This window comes from Acomys minous (assembly GCF_964271855.1).
Source record: "Acomys minous genome assembly, chromosome: 13".
Classification (NCBI taxonomy): domain Eukaryota; kingdom Metazoa; phylum Chordata; class Mammalia; order Rodentia; family Muridae; genus Acomys; species Acomys minous.
This window is the reverse complement of record NC_140495.1, coordinates 97,083,335-97,097,910: the sequence shown is the minus strand read 5'-3', so window position 1 is coordinate 97,097,910 and position 14,576 is coordinate 97,083,335. Positions and strand designations below refer to the sequence as shown.

General features: G+C 46.5%; 1 long non-coding RNA gene across 1 annotated transcript; it reads left to right on the top strand.

Moving 5' to 3' along the window:
* Positions 1–720: 720 nt before the first annotated feature.
* LOC311581579 lies at positions 721–7,787 on the top strand. Its single transcript, XR_014773806.1, has 3 exons — positions 721–891; positions 7,310–7,448; positions 7,657–7,787. It is a non-coding gene; the product is annotated as an uncharacterized lncRNA (long non-coding RNA).
* Positions 7,788–14,576: the final 6,789 nt, after the last annotated feature.

Here is a 14,576-nt window from a genome sequence, read left to right as displayed (position 1 = left end):
CTAAATCTCTTCCCCAAAGTGAAAACTCTAAAAGAGCAAACAGAGCCAATTCCCCATTCCCGCTAAAACTCTTTCAGTGTCTTAAATGTTGTTTTTGTTTTTATGGCACTTTCTTCTCCCAAATCTTCCGTGGCTTGTTGATGGCTCGCCTCTCCGTGTCTCTCTTTCTTGCTCTCCCTTCATTCCCACCAGGCTCTAGACTCAGCCCTTAGTGATGAGATGCCGATATTTACAAACGCACTAGGCCACATTATGGCTATCCTGAGATATACCTAGTCTGTGAGTCCCAGGCTAGACCCGACGAGCTCCTTCTCGTGTTATCGTTAGAGTCTCTTCTTTCTCTCTCGTCCCTAGTCCCAGGCATAGCTTCCAAGTCTTCACTGGGCCGATTTTTCTCTCCAATAGGTCCTCTCAGGATGATACACCCTCCTTTTCTGTAGAACATTTGTCGCTAGTCAGTAGATTTCTGTTTGTTGAATAGCAACTAGTTAATTTTCTGTCTTCTCTAGCTAGAGTATAGCATCCACAGGAAAGGAGGTTTGTTTTTGTTTTTGTTTTTCAGCTGTGGTGGTTTGAATGAGAATATCCCTCACTGGCTTGGGTATTCGGAGACTTGGTCCCCAGTGGTTGGCACTGTTTAGGGAGGATGTAGAACCTCCAGTGGGTGGAGCCTTGCTGGAGGAAGTACGTCACTGGGGGGCGGGTTTCGAGTGTGTATAGACTCTCCCCACCTCCGGTTGGCTTTTTCTCTGCTTCACGTGTGTTGCTCAGGATGTGTTGTAGCGTCCTGTTCTTGTCTCCATGTCTGTTGTAAGCTGTTGTGAGCTGCTCCCCTCCCGTGGTGGACTATTAGCTCTCTGGAACTGCAAGCCCAAATGGTCTCTTCCTTCGGTAAGTTGTTTCTGATCATGATATTTTATTACGGCCAAAGGGAAGTAACAGATACGGTCATTTATTAATGACAGGCACATGTGTAGGACAGTGTTTGGGCCAAGGTAATGGCTTGATAAGTATTGGATAAATCAGTAAACGAATAAATGTGCTAAGCTCCGTGGAATGTATCTATATCCAAGTATCTCTTCTTGGAGTACAAATGTTCAAAGCCGGTTTGGGTAATATAACAGGGCCCAGTCTCAACATTAAAAAAAAAAAAAAAGAAAAAAGGATAAGTAGACATGTGGGTAGATGGAGGATAGATGGATAGGTAGACATATAAAACTGAGAGAAATTAGCAGGACTGATTTGGACCAAATTGATAAAGGTGGTTGTCCCAGGAATAGGAGGAGGAACAGGCTTATATTTTTGTTTATTTTCTTACCATAAAAAGAAAAATTAGTAGGGGAACTTTAAGGTTTGTCTTTTGAGTTTTATGCATTTTCCATATTTTGTAACATAAACAGGTTTTATTTCAAATCTGAAAATCGGAATGCCATGTAGACGGTGGTTCTCACTACTAACCACTTTCCCATTTTGGGAGCAGACTGGCGGCCATGTTCCTCCCAAGATACTGCTGCTTTTTTGTTTTTTTTGTTTTTTTAACAAAGGACCTAGTCATTTATTTTGATGTGAGCCCACATGTTAGAATATTTTCTTAATAGGTATGTGTGTAGGTTTTCTTCAACATCACTAAGGGAAAAACAAGACTTAGATGGTCTCCATGGCAACAAATTCAGATCTATGACTGATCCTTGAGGATAACAGCAGTAGATATTGCAGCCGTGGAAGGTGTCTTGGCTTGCCTCCAGGCTGTGCACTCTGTTATCTGAGCGCCAGCCTTGGGGTACAGCTTTAGCCACAGCCCCTCTGCTGGGGGAGCCTCCTGCCTCGATGCTGCTGCTTCTGCAAAGCTGCTGCTGCTCCCAGCCCTCATGGCTGCCATCGGAAGCCTGCCTTGCCTTTGCTCCTCAGGACTTGACCCTTGAACGAAGTGCAATTTGAATTGTAGGTACCGTAATCTCCCATCTGCATCGGAAGCCTGGACAGTACTGAACACTACTGGGTTTTCTATATATGCGAACCTATGAGAAAGGATGCCGGCCCCGCCCCACGCCCACCCTTGGCCCCGCCCCACGCCCACACCTTCTCTCCTTTTTTTTTTTTTTTTTGAGACAAAGTCTCATGTAGCTCAGAATGGCCTTAAACTTGCTATGTAGCTGAAGATGACCTTGAACTCTTCCTGTCTTTAATGTGTCACCCAGGCTGGGTCACGGGTGTCCAGGGATCTGGACAGATGTGTTATCGGGATGTTTCTGTTAGGGTGTGGCTGGGGCTCGTCTGGTGAACATGTTACCGTGCTTACCCTGAGCCTGGGCTCCTGCTTTGAATGGAGGTATCTCTGTTTCTTGTCAGTTATTTGGTCACATCTAGGAGACAAGTAACTAATACAAGAGATGTTTAAATGTTTTTGGTTTTTTTTGGGGGTTGTTTGTTTGTTTTTGTCTTAGAACATTGTGATATTAAAAATCACTCAGCGATTTTTTTCAGTGCCTGATCTAGTTTTTGATATTTATTCTCCTAGAAAATGAAACGAGAAAATTGTATTTTAAAGAAGTTTATCCCTTAAAATACATACACTCCTGAAATATATCTGTTTATGGAAAATAATTTTTTGAAAGAAAATGAAATTTAAGGAGGAGCGTGGTATGTTTTCCACTAAGGACCGGGACGTCATGCGTGTTCTCTGACATCCAGTCTCTCCTGAGATTTTGCTCTTGTTAAAGCAAGTTTGGCCTCCATGATCCTTCAGCTGGGGAGGGGAGAGTGTTTGAAGGACTCTTTTGTTGACACTGGAACAACACCTGCCAGCTTTCCTTGTTTTTCCCACCACATATAACAACTCTTCCCACTGTGATTAAAAACTGTTGCCCTGGGCTGGGCAATGGTGGCGCATGCCTTAATCCTAGCACTGGGGAGGCAGAAGCAGGCAGATCACTGAGTTCAAGGCCAGCCTGATCTACAGAGTGAGTTCCAGGACAGACAGGGCTACACAGAGAAAACCTGTCTCAAAACATCCACAACAACAACAACTAACACAAAACAAAGCAAGCAAACAAACAAAAACAGTTGCCCCGAAGGTTTGGAGAAATGGCTCAGCAGTCAAGAGAACTTGCTGCTCTTCCAGCAGACTAGGGTTCAGTTCCTGGCACCCACGAATATGAAGGGACACACAGCCCTTCTGTAGTTCCAGTTGCCGTGGATCAGAGAGGCCCCTGGTCCCCTACCAGCACCTGCACTCACTATGCACATACACAAATGCACACAGTTACTCAAAATGAGAATTTAGAAAATAAATCTTAGCCGGGCGTGGTGGCACACTCCTTTAATCCCAGCACTTGGGAGGCAGAGGCAGAGGATTGCTTTGAGTTCAAGGCCAGCCTGGTCTACAAAGCTACTCCAGGACAGCCAAGGCTACACAAAGAGACCCTGTCTTGAAAAATCAATCAATCAATCAATCAATCGTAAGAAAGTGTTGACCTGGGCTAGTGCCAGCTCAGCGAGTAAAAGGGCTTGTTACACAAGCCTGGTGACCTGAGTTTGATCCCCAGAATCCATTCGTGTAAAAGCTAAATACAGTAGCATAGATCCATAATCCTAGCACTTTTAAAGGGAGATGGGAAACAGGAGGATTAAGCTCATGGGCCAGCTAGCCTGAAGCACGAAAGAATATCACAAACAACCTAAGAGTCCTCCCTGAACAAAGAGGAGAAACAACCAACTCCTGAAAGTTGACCTCTGACCTCCACAGGGATACTAGAGCACACAGACACACAAGCTTGCTCACACGCACAAACATATACACACACAGGCACACACACACAAACATACACACATGCATACACACATGCACAGACTCGCACAAATGTACACACACATAAAACACACACGGTTATGCAAAAATGCATACACACCCATGCAGACAAACACACACAAATGTAGATACACACAAACACGTGCATGGATTGGAGAGATGGGTCAGAGGTTAAGAGCACTGGCTGTTCTTCCAAAGGTCCTGAGTTCAAGTCCGAACAACCACATGGTGGCTTATAACCATCTATAATGAGATCTGGTGCCCTCTTCTGGCCTGCAGGCATTCGTGAAGGCAGAATATTGTCTAAGTGATAAATAAATAAATCTTAAAAAAAAAAAACCCACATGCATATACATACAAATACAGACACTGATGAACACACACAGATGTACACACACAAACATGTTTGTGCGCACATGCAGAATAATCATTTAAATAGAACTGAGCAGTTCTCCATCCTGGATGCAGCATTTTACCGACCTGTGGTTCCATAGCCCTGTGCGTTGATGGCTTAGAACGTGCCACTTTCCTGGCTAACAGAGCTTTTCCAGATGTTGATGATATCATTGTACAGCTCCAAATAGGCCATCTTTGTTAATATAGAGAACCAGTGATCTCATTGAAAGAGTCCTTTATGTCACAGAAAAATTTAAGTGTTGCAGTAGGTCTGTTTTCAATACTCATTTTGTGTGGGGGTGGGGTGGGCAGGGGCCGGGGGGTTGTCGGACAATTGGAGACACCGCGTCTCATGTAGCCCAAGCTGGTTTCAACTTTGCTACGCAGCCGAGGATGGTCTCGAACTTCCAATCCTCTCTCCTCCGTTTGATATTCAACTTGAGTTTGAAAGCTCAGCTTTTAGATAGCAAATGTTCCAATTGTTTTATCTGAAATGCCAGGCTCAGTGCAAGGGATGGCTCTACCTGTAAGAGCCCTTGCATACAAAGGGAGAATCTGAGTTCTAATTCCCAGCACAGACTTTTAAAAAATGGAGTTGCTCCCAAGAAGGTACTAAGGAATTGTCTCAGGACGAAAACTGTAGGCTGCATTATATTTGTCTTTGTGTCTCAGAGAGCTGTTGAGTTCCAGGGAGACAATAGAAGCGCCCTAAATATTACCGAGAGAATAAAAATGAACGAATGAATCTGACAGGGTGATTTTTCTCTGCAGGGATCTTTCGTTATTGTGACAGTCTATTGAAGACATTTCTCTCCAGCTGCAGGAGGCGGGGACATTTTTACCACATTTGGCCACCTCTGTGTGCCTTTAAGTCACATGAAAGACAGCTAACATACTAGCCCCCTTCACCTGCCAGTCAGGGTCACTGAATGTTTATTAAGTATGATGTGTCCTCGAGAAAGACCCGTCAGGTAATCAGAGAGGCTCGTGGCTAGTCAGACCTGTGGAGGTGAGGGCTAAAAGTCAGATGTGAAACAACTGCCGTTTGTCACTACCAGCATGGGCCTGCCTTGAGGCTGGCACCATGTCTAATGAGTTTTTGCAGGTCACACTCAACTCAAAAACCCCTCTTGAAGGTTGGTGGTGAGAGAGAAGCAAGCTTTGGAAGACTTCCGGGCGTGAGTCATTCATTCCCACTCACCGTGTGCAGGCTGATGAGGACATTTTTGAAGGCCTTTCAGTGTTCGTTCTCTTCAGAGTGATTTGCCTTGTTAGTGAGAGGAACCAGGGTGACAGATGAAAAGGGCTGTAGAGATGGCTCTGCCAATAAAGGACTTGATGGGTCTGAACTGAATAGCGAGGACTCACCTGTAGGACAAAACAAAACTCGAAACAGCCCTCGGCATTAAGGGTCTGTAATGCCGGCCTTGGAAAGGCTGGGACAAGTGCATAAGTGGATGTCTAGGGCTTGCTTGGTCAGACAACGAGATGGGCCCCAGGTAAGAGTTTGAAGGTCGGGGCTGGAGAGATGGCTCGGAGGTTAAAAGCACTGTCTGTTCTTCTAAAGGTCCTGAGTTCAATTCCCAGCAACCACATGGTGGCTCACAACCATCTGTAATGAGATCTGGTGCTCTCTTCTGGCATGCAGGCACGCGTGGGGGCAGAATACTGTATAAGTAATAAATAAATCTTAAAAAAACAATTTTGAAGGTCAAGTTAAGGAAGGCTTTCTCAGGAATTGGACAGTGAAGGAAGAGGTAAGCAGGCCTACTTTGAGGGCATTCAGAAAGAGCAAAAATACTTATGCTAGAAAAAAAAGTGTGTCTGTTGATTCAGTGGGAGAAAAAAATACACACACACACACACACACACACACACACACACACACACACACATCCTAATGTGATGGGCCACCAGCCTAAGCACATGGTGGAAATATAACTCGGGCTGTGGTACGCAACACACAGACAGCACCACCTGCCAAAACTAAACAAAGACCTAATCCATTAAAGTCTATAGTTCTAGGGAAGTCTCTAAATGTACTAACTTTGCTTTTTGGCATCTGTAGTTCTACTGGTTAACTGAATTGTGACATCCCAGGACACGGTTATTGTCCTTAAAGGCTCACCTTGAGAAGGCTCAGGGCTATGCCAGGATCCTGCACCCCGTTGTAGTCACCAGCCAGCTAATTAAGATTTTTCTATTGGCTTAAATCCATGTCCAAGCATTCTTCTCTGGTGGATACCCCACAACACTAGCTGCCCTGGATCTGCCTATGTAGACCAGGCTGGCCTCGAACTCACAGAGATCCTCCTGCCTTCACCTCCCCAGTGCTGGGATTAAAGGTATGTGCCACCACACCCACTTGATATCCATCTTTTCACTTTGGGAGAGCAGAACCTTTAAAAATCACCAAGAATGCAAGCTGACTAAAGGAGTGCCTGCAGAGGTTGCTGGGGGAGGGGTAGGTTTGTGATTGACAGGCCAGTGGACTCCGTTGCCAAGTGACAGGCTCATTCATAGGAAATTTGGGTTGCTGCCACAGCAGGTACCCAGGTCCTCAGCAAGTCTAATTTCTAACTCCAAAGAGATCTGTATTTCAGTGTCTACCAAGTAAAGCACGAGAGGCCTAAACTAAAAGTTTCTCTCTGTTCCTTCCTCTTCCAGGAAACTTGGCAAGACTTTCATAGAAGGCTTTAGAGTCAAGGCACTTGCACTGGAGGCACAGAAGCAATTCTGCTTCTTCCTAATGCCTCACAGGGGCACACAGAAACTTTACGGTCTTCAGACACAGTCTGAACATGCCACAGGGACCAGGCCTGGCCTCCTTTACATCTTCTTAAATCATCCCTGCACCCCCCCCACCCCCCCCACCCCCCCCCACCCCCCCCACCCCCACCCCTCCCCCCGTACCCCCGCACCTTCGCAAGAGATGGGAAATGCATGGAGATTTTCTTCCATGAATCCAAACTGGGAATAGTTCAAAACCCTCTTCGTTTGGGATACTGGTACAATCAGCGGAGACAGTCTTTTGCCTCCATGCCAAACACGGTTCACACACGCAATAGCTTGGCTTCCTTCTCCGCTACTTTCCTTGTTTTTCAGGTGCTGACCAGGATGTGTGCTGTGGCTGTTCTTGGTTGTCAACGTGACTACATCCGGAACGAATAAACCTCAAGGTGGGGGGTGCGCCTGTGAGGGATAATGTGCTTCCTGAAGCAGGAAGATCCACTGGATCTCTGAGGTAAGACAAGATCTCTTGAGGTGGGGGGAACCCCCTCCTGTCTGGCTACGCCTTCTGAAGGACGCCTATATAAGGCCATGGAAGAGGGAACTTTCTGGTTGTTTGCTGCTTGCTCTCACCTTGCTAACATGTGCATTCTCTCACTGGCGTTATGGCCTACTTCTTCCGGATTCCGGCGTATACTTCCGGATTCCGGCGTATACTGAAGACCAGCCGAGAGAGCCAGCCTCACGGACGGAACAACCACTGGATTCTTCGACCTGCTATTCGTGGAGAGCCATTGTTGTATTAGCTGGACCACAGCCTGTAGATTATTTTAATAAATCCCCTTTCTACAGACACAGAGGGATTCACTCTATAAGTCCCGTTCCTCTAGGGTACCCTGACTAATGCAGTATGGGATTTCTCTTACACAGCCGAGCCTCCTACCCGGCTTTTGTGTGTGAGTGTTCACCTATGTGAGAACGTGTGCAAACGAGAGTGTATGTATGCGCATGTGTGTGCGCACACGATGTAACCCAGAGATTAACCTCCGCTGTCATTCAGCTAGAGCTGCCTGTCTTACGCTTTTCATAGACGGTCTCTCTGGAAGTCACTAAACAGATTAGGTTTTCCTGGCCCGGGAGCCTGAGCGATTCACCTGCCTCTGCAGCGATGGGGTTGCAAATGTGCGTCCAATACTCAGCTTTCCATGACCTCTAGGAGCCAAACTCAGGTCTTCATGCTTGCAAGGAAGCGCTGTAGCAACTAAACTGTATCTCTGGTCTCTTTTACTCTGCTTTTAATGATGGAGTAGCAAACAAAACAAACTAAAACTAAGAGGTTGTTGACGTGAATGCTACATGTCCATTAGGTTTGAGAGCTAACTGTGACCCTAAATGGGTTATTCAATATTCCTGTGTGTTTCTCCATCATGACACTGTCACTGTCACCATTATCATAGAAAGACAGGCTTGTTTCCCTCCCTATGCCCTTTCACCTTTCCCATGGACTCATTCCTCCTGCCAGATCCTGGACTTTTTAGCTTTTTAAAAGCGACAGTTGGAAGGCAGTCCACCTGCTGTTTGCCCGGAATTCAGGAAATGAACATCATACCATATGGGTTCTTTAGCACCCACCCACATGGCCCTAGACACGAGCAGCAGATCCTCTGGCAGCTGGGACAGGTGCCACTAGGATGGCTGCCTTGCTTGGAAATGACACAGTATTTTAAAATCTCCATTAATTTTTTATTGCACAGATACAGAATTAATTTCGGTCTTCTCACTCACTGCAGACAGGTTCAGAATTTCCCTGACTGTCCATAGCACACAGCCCAGCAATGAAAATGACATCAGTGGCAGCCTGGCAATTAGCATCCCATGAGAAGTACTAAACGTATATAGAGTGAACAAAAAGCCCTGATTCAAAGTGAGATGGGAGGGTGGCACTTAAAGCCCACTCCAGTAAAATGCTTCCTCCAGCAAGGCTTCACTCCAAAACCTCCCCAAACAGCGCCACCAAGTGGTGACCAAGTCTCCAAATGTCTGAGCCTATGGGGGACATTTCTCATTAAAACCATTACAGACCTCTACGGAATACTGATGCTCAGACATTGTACTTTGTTATCCATTTCTTTTTGTTGTTGTTGTTATTCATTTCTTTAAATATTTTTTTTTTTAAGGGATGAAAGTAGAAGGACTAGAAAGAGGAAGGAGACTGGCAGGAGTGGAGGTGGGGGCAAAAATGAGTAATGGGTTAGGATGAATCAAAATACATTATGTATACGTGTGAACATGTCAAGTCGAAGCCCACTCATGTTTAATTAGTAGAAGATGATCAGGACCATTTTTAGATTTATTTACTGTATTTATATGTGTATGAGTAGTTTTGCCTGAGTGTGTGTTTATGAAGCACATACGTGCCTGGTAGAGGTTAAAAGGTGACAGATCACCTGGAACTGGACTTGTGGATGACCGAGAGTCACCACGTGGACGATAGGAACTGAACCCAGGTCCTCTGCAAGAGCACAACGCGCTCTTCAGTAACCACTGGCTCATATTTCCAGACCTCAAAATATTTTCTTAAAAAAACAAAATAAAACAGATTTTTTTTTTTGTATGAATGGGCTTACCAAACTGTTGACTGTAGTGACATTTTTGAGAATTCTGGAATTTTGGTCTCATTAAAAAACAAAAAACAAAAAAACAAAACAAAACAAAAAACCCCAAAACCCATAAAAGTAAAAATGCGCTTCTGTTTTAATCCTAGGTGTGGATGTGAGGCTGCTTCGGACTCTCTGCAGCAGCTGACTATGATTTGCCTGGTGCTCTAACAGAAGCATGGTTTTACCAACTGCAGATAATTTCTGCAACTGTGTGATGTTTGGAATTCTGGGAACTTTTCAGTAGGTATATGCATTTGAAGCCCTGTCCCCATCCCCCACCCCCAGAGGTAGGGTTGGTGGTAGTAGGGTGTTTTGGGGAGGTTGTATATGGTTTGTTAGAAGTCATGGTCAAAGAAGAAACAAAAGGAAATAAATTAGATTCAGGGACTTCCGAATTCCTCTCTCCTGTTTATCCTTGTTTTTCTCCTATCTAGTGTTAGGTGGTGAAAATGGAGGCGGGGTGAGGTGAGGATAAAGTGTGGGGGAAAAGAACCCACAAAGTAGCAAAGACCAGCTACAATTGATGAATCCGGTTTTTATTTTTTTCTTTCGTTCTTTCTTTCTTTTGTTTTTCGAGACAGGGTTTCTCTGTGTAGCCTTGGCTGTCCTGGACATACTTTGTAGACCAGGCTGGCCTCGAACTCACAGCAATCCGCCTGCCTCTGCCTCCTGAGGGCTGGGATTAAAAGAGTGCATCCAGCTTGAATCCGGTTTTTATAAAAGAAAGAGGGAGAAGTCATAGGCGCCTGCCTGGTCTCTGAGAGAACTATTTGCCTCCAAGGGTTGAGGGGCTTAGCAAAGTGTGTGTGGAGACCCAAGGCAGATTTCACTGGAGACAGTAGATTGGTGCCTGGGGGGTGGGGTGGGGTGTGTGACACTTGGAGGAGATGCCACATTCAGTATAAATATGACGCAGGCTGTGTGTATGTCAGGGTGCCCACCACATAGAGAGAGCTGTGGAAGCTAAGATCGCACCTATGCACTTGGGTAACACACCCTGTAATGCTGAGGTAGTGTCTTGGCTTGCCTTTCTGGGCGCAGGTTTTGAAATGTGCTCACTTAGCACATAGCTCGGTGCTTGAGTGGAGCCCCTGCAGAGGTCACAGAGCAGGGGGTGTGGTCTTCGGTTGGATTCAGCTGACTGGGATGCTATCTGGGAAAGGGATTAAGCTGATTAGGATGCTATCTCACAGGCAGGGGTGCTGGGGTGGGGTGGGGGTGGGGACATCCAGTGAGTAGCGCGTTATCTCTTTGGCCTCCTTTACAGCAGGGAGGCTCTCAAAATACGCCCCAGTTGTCTCTATCAGAAGAGCCAGCAGGGCAGTGTTAGGAGTTGCTAAGAATGATCCGCAGAGAAAGGTGGGGACAAAGTGGGCACAGGATCATTATGCTGTGCCTGATCCCAGATGGCTTGGACTGGCAGGGACCTGAATGCCGCGGCTCCATCAATAGTGGGATCCTTTTAAATTGCGACGTGCTGCTTGCCGATGTGCAAGAGTGTGTGCATGCTGCTTTTCTGCGGCTGCTACAAGACAGCAGACCGAAAGCCACTTAAGAAGGAAAGGGTTTGGTTTTGGCTCATGGTTTTGAGAGTATGCAATCTATCACATGTGGCCTCCACAGCTAGGAATCTGAGAGAGCTGAGTGCTTGCTCTCAGCTTGCTTTCTCGTTTTTTTCTTTTTAAATTTAACCCAGGACCCCAGCTTATGAGATTAGTGCCCCTCCCCCATACTTAGGATGCTCCCCTTCCTCAGTTAACCCTCTCTCATGGACATGCCCAGAGTCGTATCTCCCAGGTAATTCCAAGTGTAGTCAGGTTGACAGGGAAGGATTAGCATCCCGGTGTGTCTGTGGTAGTTTATCTCCACTGATGAAATGACCTAATAATTCAAGCCGAGTTGGAGTACATAAATGCAGGTTTACTGGGAGCAGCTCTTGGCAGCTTCACTGGTCCAAAGAATGGGGCCAGAGATGTCGCCATGCAGGAGGAGATAGAAAAAGTAAGTGTGTGAGCACACACGAAAGAGAGAAGGAGGGAGGGAGGGCGGGAGGAAGGGGGAGAGAGAGGTGGTGGAGGAGAGGGAGCAGAAATGCAGAAAGAAGAAGAGAAGGGGAGCCAAAATGTCTAGATTATATAGTGAAGAGCCTCTGGGGGGAGGGGAGAGTTCAGGGTAGAGGGTAGGGTATGCCAGCTGTGCCCTGTAACAGGTAGGGACTGAGGGATGCTGGGAGAACGTCGCGGTTCTGGTGTGCCTTGGTTCAAAAGGCATCTCAGCTCCGGGTGTGTCCCGAGTCTGAAGCTCAACAGTCTGCATCCACTTGAGCTCTGGTGTTGACCATACCTGTGGGTCAGGTATGGATACGTAGTCTTTCCATTACACTATCAGTATCTTCTTTAAGTCCTATTGGCAGGCAGGTTCAGGGAAAGAAAGAAAGCATGTAGGTGAAAGTGTGTAGGAAAGAGAGGCAGCAAGAAGGAAGAGAAAAGGAAAAGAGCCAGTAAGGCCAGGCATGTGCCATCAGCTTCACAGGAGACAAGTGGTGGCAGCAGTTGGCAGGAGACAGATCCGGCATCATCCACCACCTTGAATCGCCAGCGTTGCCTAGTGGGCACAGAGGCGTGTACCTTGAGTGTCAGCCATGACCAAATCTCGACACTCACATGCATGGAATGTACTTTGGTATTTTTTTCTAAGCAGTCCACACCATTAAATGATTCCACAGGCAGCTCAGGCTTGGATGTCACTATCTGCCTCACTGAGTCTCCTCTCTCAAGGGCTCAGGCCAGGCAGGTACTGCTTGCTTTCCTTCTATATGCACTCAGTGTGTCTGGCTACCCCCTGACAGCATAGGCCAACTGATCCCCCATGGCCCCTCCTCCCAGAGAAAGAGGAGGCAGACCTGGTACACAACTGAGGCAAAAGGAGCCAGCATCATGCTCAAACAGTGGGCTACACTGCCCACTTCTGTGGCAGGCAGTCAGCTGCAGGTCTGCAGGGTTGAGCAGCTGAGTAATTTGAAGGGCACCCAGAGTGGGCTTCCATTCTGCAGAAGGCAAGCTGGCATAAGAAATTCCAAGACACAGTGGCACCCTTTTAAGAAGTTAAAAATATTTTAGAAGAAGTCAACATTAACAAATACACAATAAGATTGTTTTTTAAGTGAGCAAGACAGCCCTTGACAACAAAATGCAAGGACGTTCTGGAATGGAGGTGTGTCTTTGAATAAGGAAGCTGTGGGAAAAATCTGCAGATTCAGGACCTAGGAGGTTTGGGGTGAGAACAGGAGACCAGAGCACCCAAATGGGAAAACAGAATGTTCTGGGGACGGTCTCAAAGGGCTGTAAGGGAGATGTTTGATTAAAGCCATCAGGAGACAGGAGTTCTGCCATAATAGGAGTTCTTCAAAGGCTGGTGCCCTGCGTTGGGCTTTCTTGGTGTAGCTATTTATCAGACAAACCTGGGCGCCAGGGCTAACCAAGAGGAACAGGCAGAGCATCTCTGATATGTAGCAGTTTACAATCTAGTGGCAGAGGAAAAGAACACATAAAAAGATTGGCGGTGCTAATTGCTGAAGGCCATGGTGACGCTCCTCACACACAGGGGATTGTTGCATATGGGAGAGGAGTGGAAGGGAAACTCTCACCATGTTGGGTCCACTTCCTTCTGAATCCACAAAGCACACTGTGTGGACCATATGGACACAGGGTACACATACAACATATGAGCACACACAATATAATGTGTGTATAGCACACATCATACATGAAATAATGTTGAATAACACCCATCATACCACACACATGACAATGCATACAACACACACACATAACATATATACAACATAGAACACAGCAAACACACTCAGCATGCATAACACAACATACGACGTGCACACAACACAATATAGCACACACAACACATATGTAAACTATATGCACACAACACATATGACACAGCACATACACAACATACAACACACCCATACACACAACACACAACAACAACACACACACACACACACACACACACACACACACACACACACACATACACCGCTCCCTTTCAAGCCCTCTGCACAGGTTATTTCTAGACCTGTCGATTCTATTTCAGTACTTACTGCTTTTGCCATCAGACACAGGTAAAAGTAATGGCTCATGTGACTTGCTGGGATAGTAGGAGGCCATCCACAGGGTCCAGCCCACCCTTAATGTCAAGACGGCCAGCATTTCCGAGCATCTATATTCATTTGGTTAATTAACTGGCAAACTCATCTTAAAATAATCAGGTCATTTTTTTCTGAAAACACCTACTACACCACAGCTCCCACCATGAAGTGTGCCAGCTTCGCTCCTGGCTCGGCTCCTGGCTGCTTGCTGTTGCTAGCTGCTCAAGTCAAGAGCCCAAGATCTCCCTATGGGAACTTTGTTTTCTCAGGCACCTGGGATCCACTCCGTCCATCAACCATCCATTTTCTGTGCAGGTTCCGACACTTCTCACACCTTTGTGATTTCCCTCCTAAACTCCTGCCTCACCTCACCTCTTCGCTAACTTCTCTGCGGTCCATGCTCAGAATTGCTGTGGGATGATAGTTCCTTTAGTGCTCAAACCTAGGTCCAACAATAAGTCTTTTAGAGTAAAGCCATGTCAAGGCCAGCGTTCTCCCAGTGACCTGGAAATCCTGGTCTCTCTGACGTGGTCCATGTACCTAGCTCCTTCCTCTCTGATGTCATCAGTGACCCCTCTCTCCTCTGTTTACTCCTCTCGAGGTATCCTGGCTTGTTTGTTCCACCTTGAACATTCCAGACGTGTTCTCACCTCAAAGACCGCAGCTGACTGCCTGGAACTCTGGGTAGCTCCATGCCACGCTCCCCACTTTGGTCTGTTGTCAGTTTTGAATGCCATCCTCTTGTGTTTAAAATAGATTCCTACCTTCTAGCCCCCGCCCTGCCCACCCCCCCCCCCCATGCCCCATGTCTGTC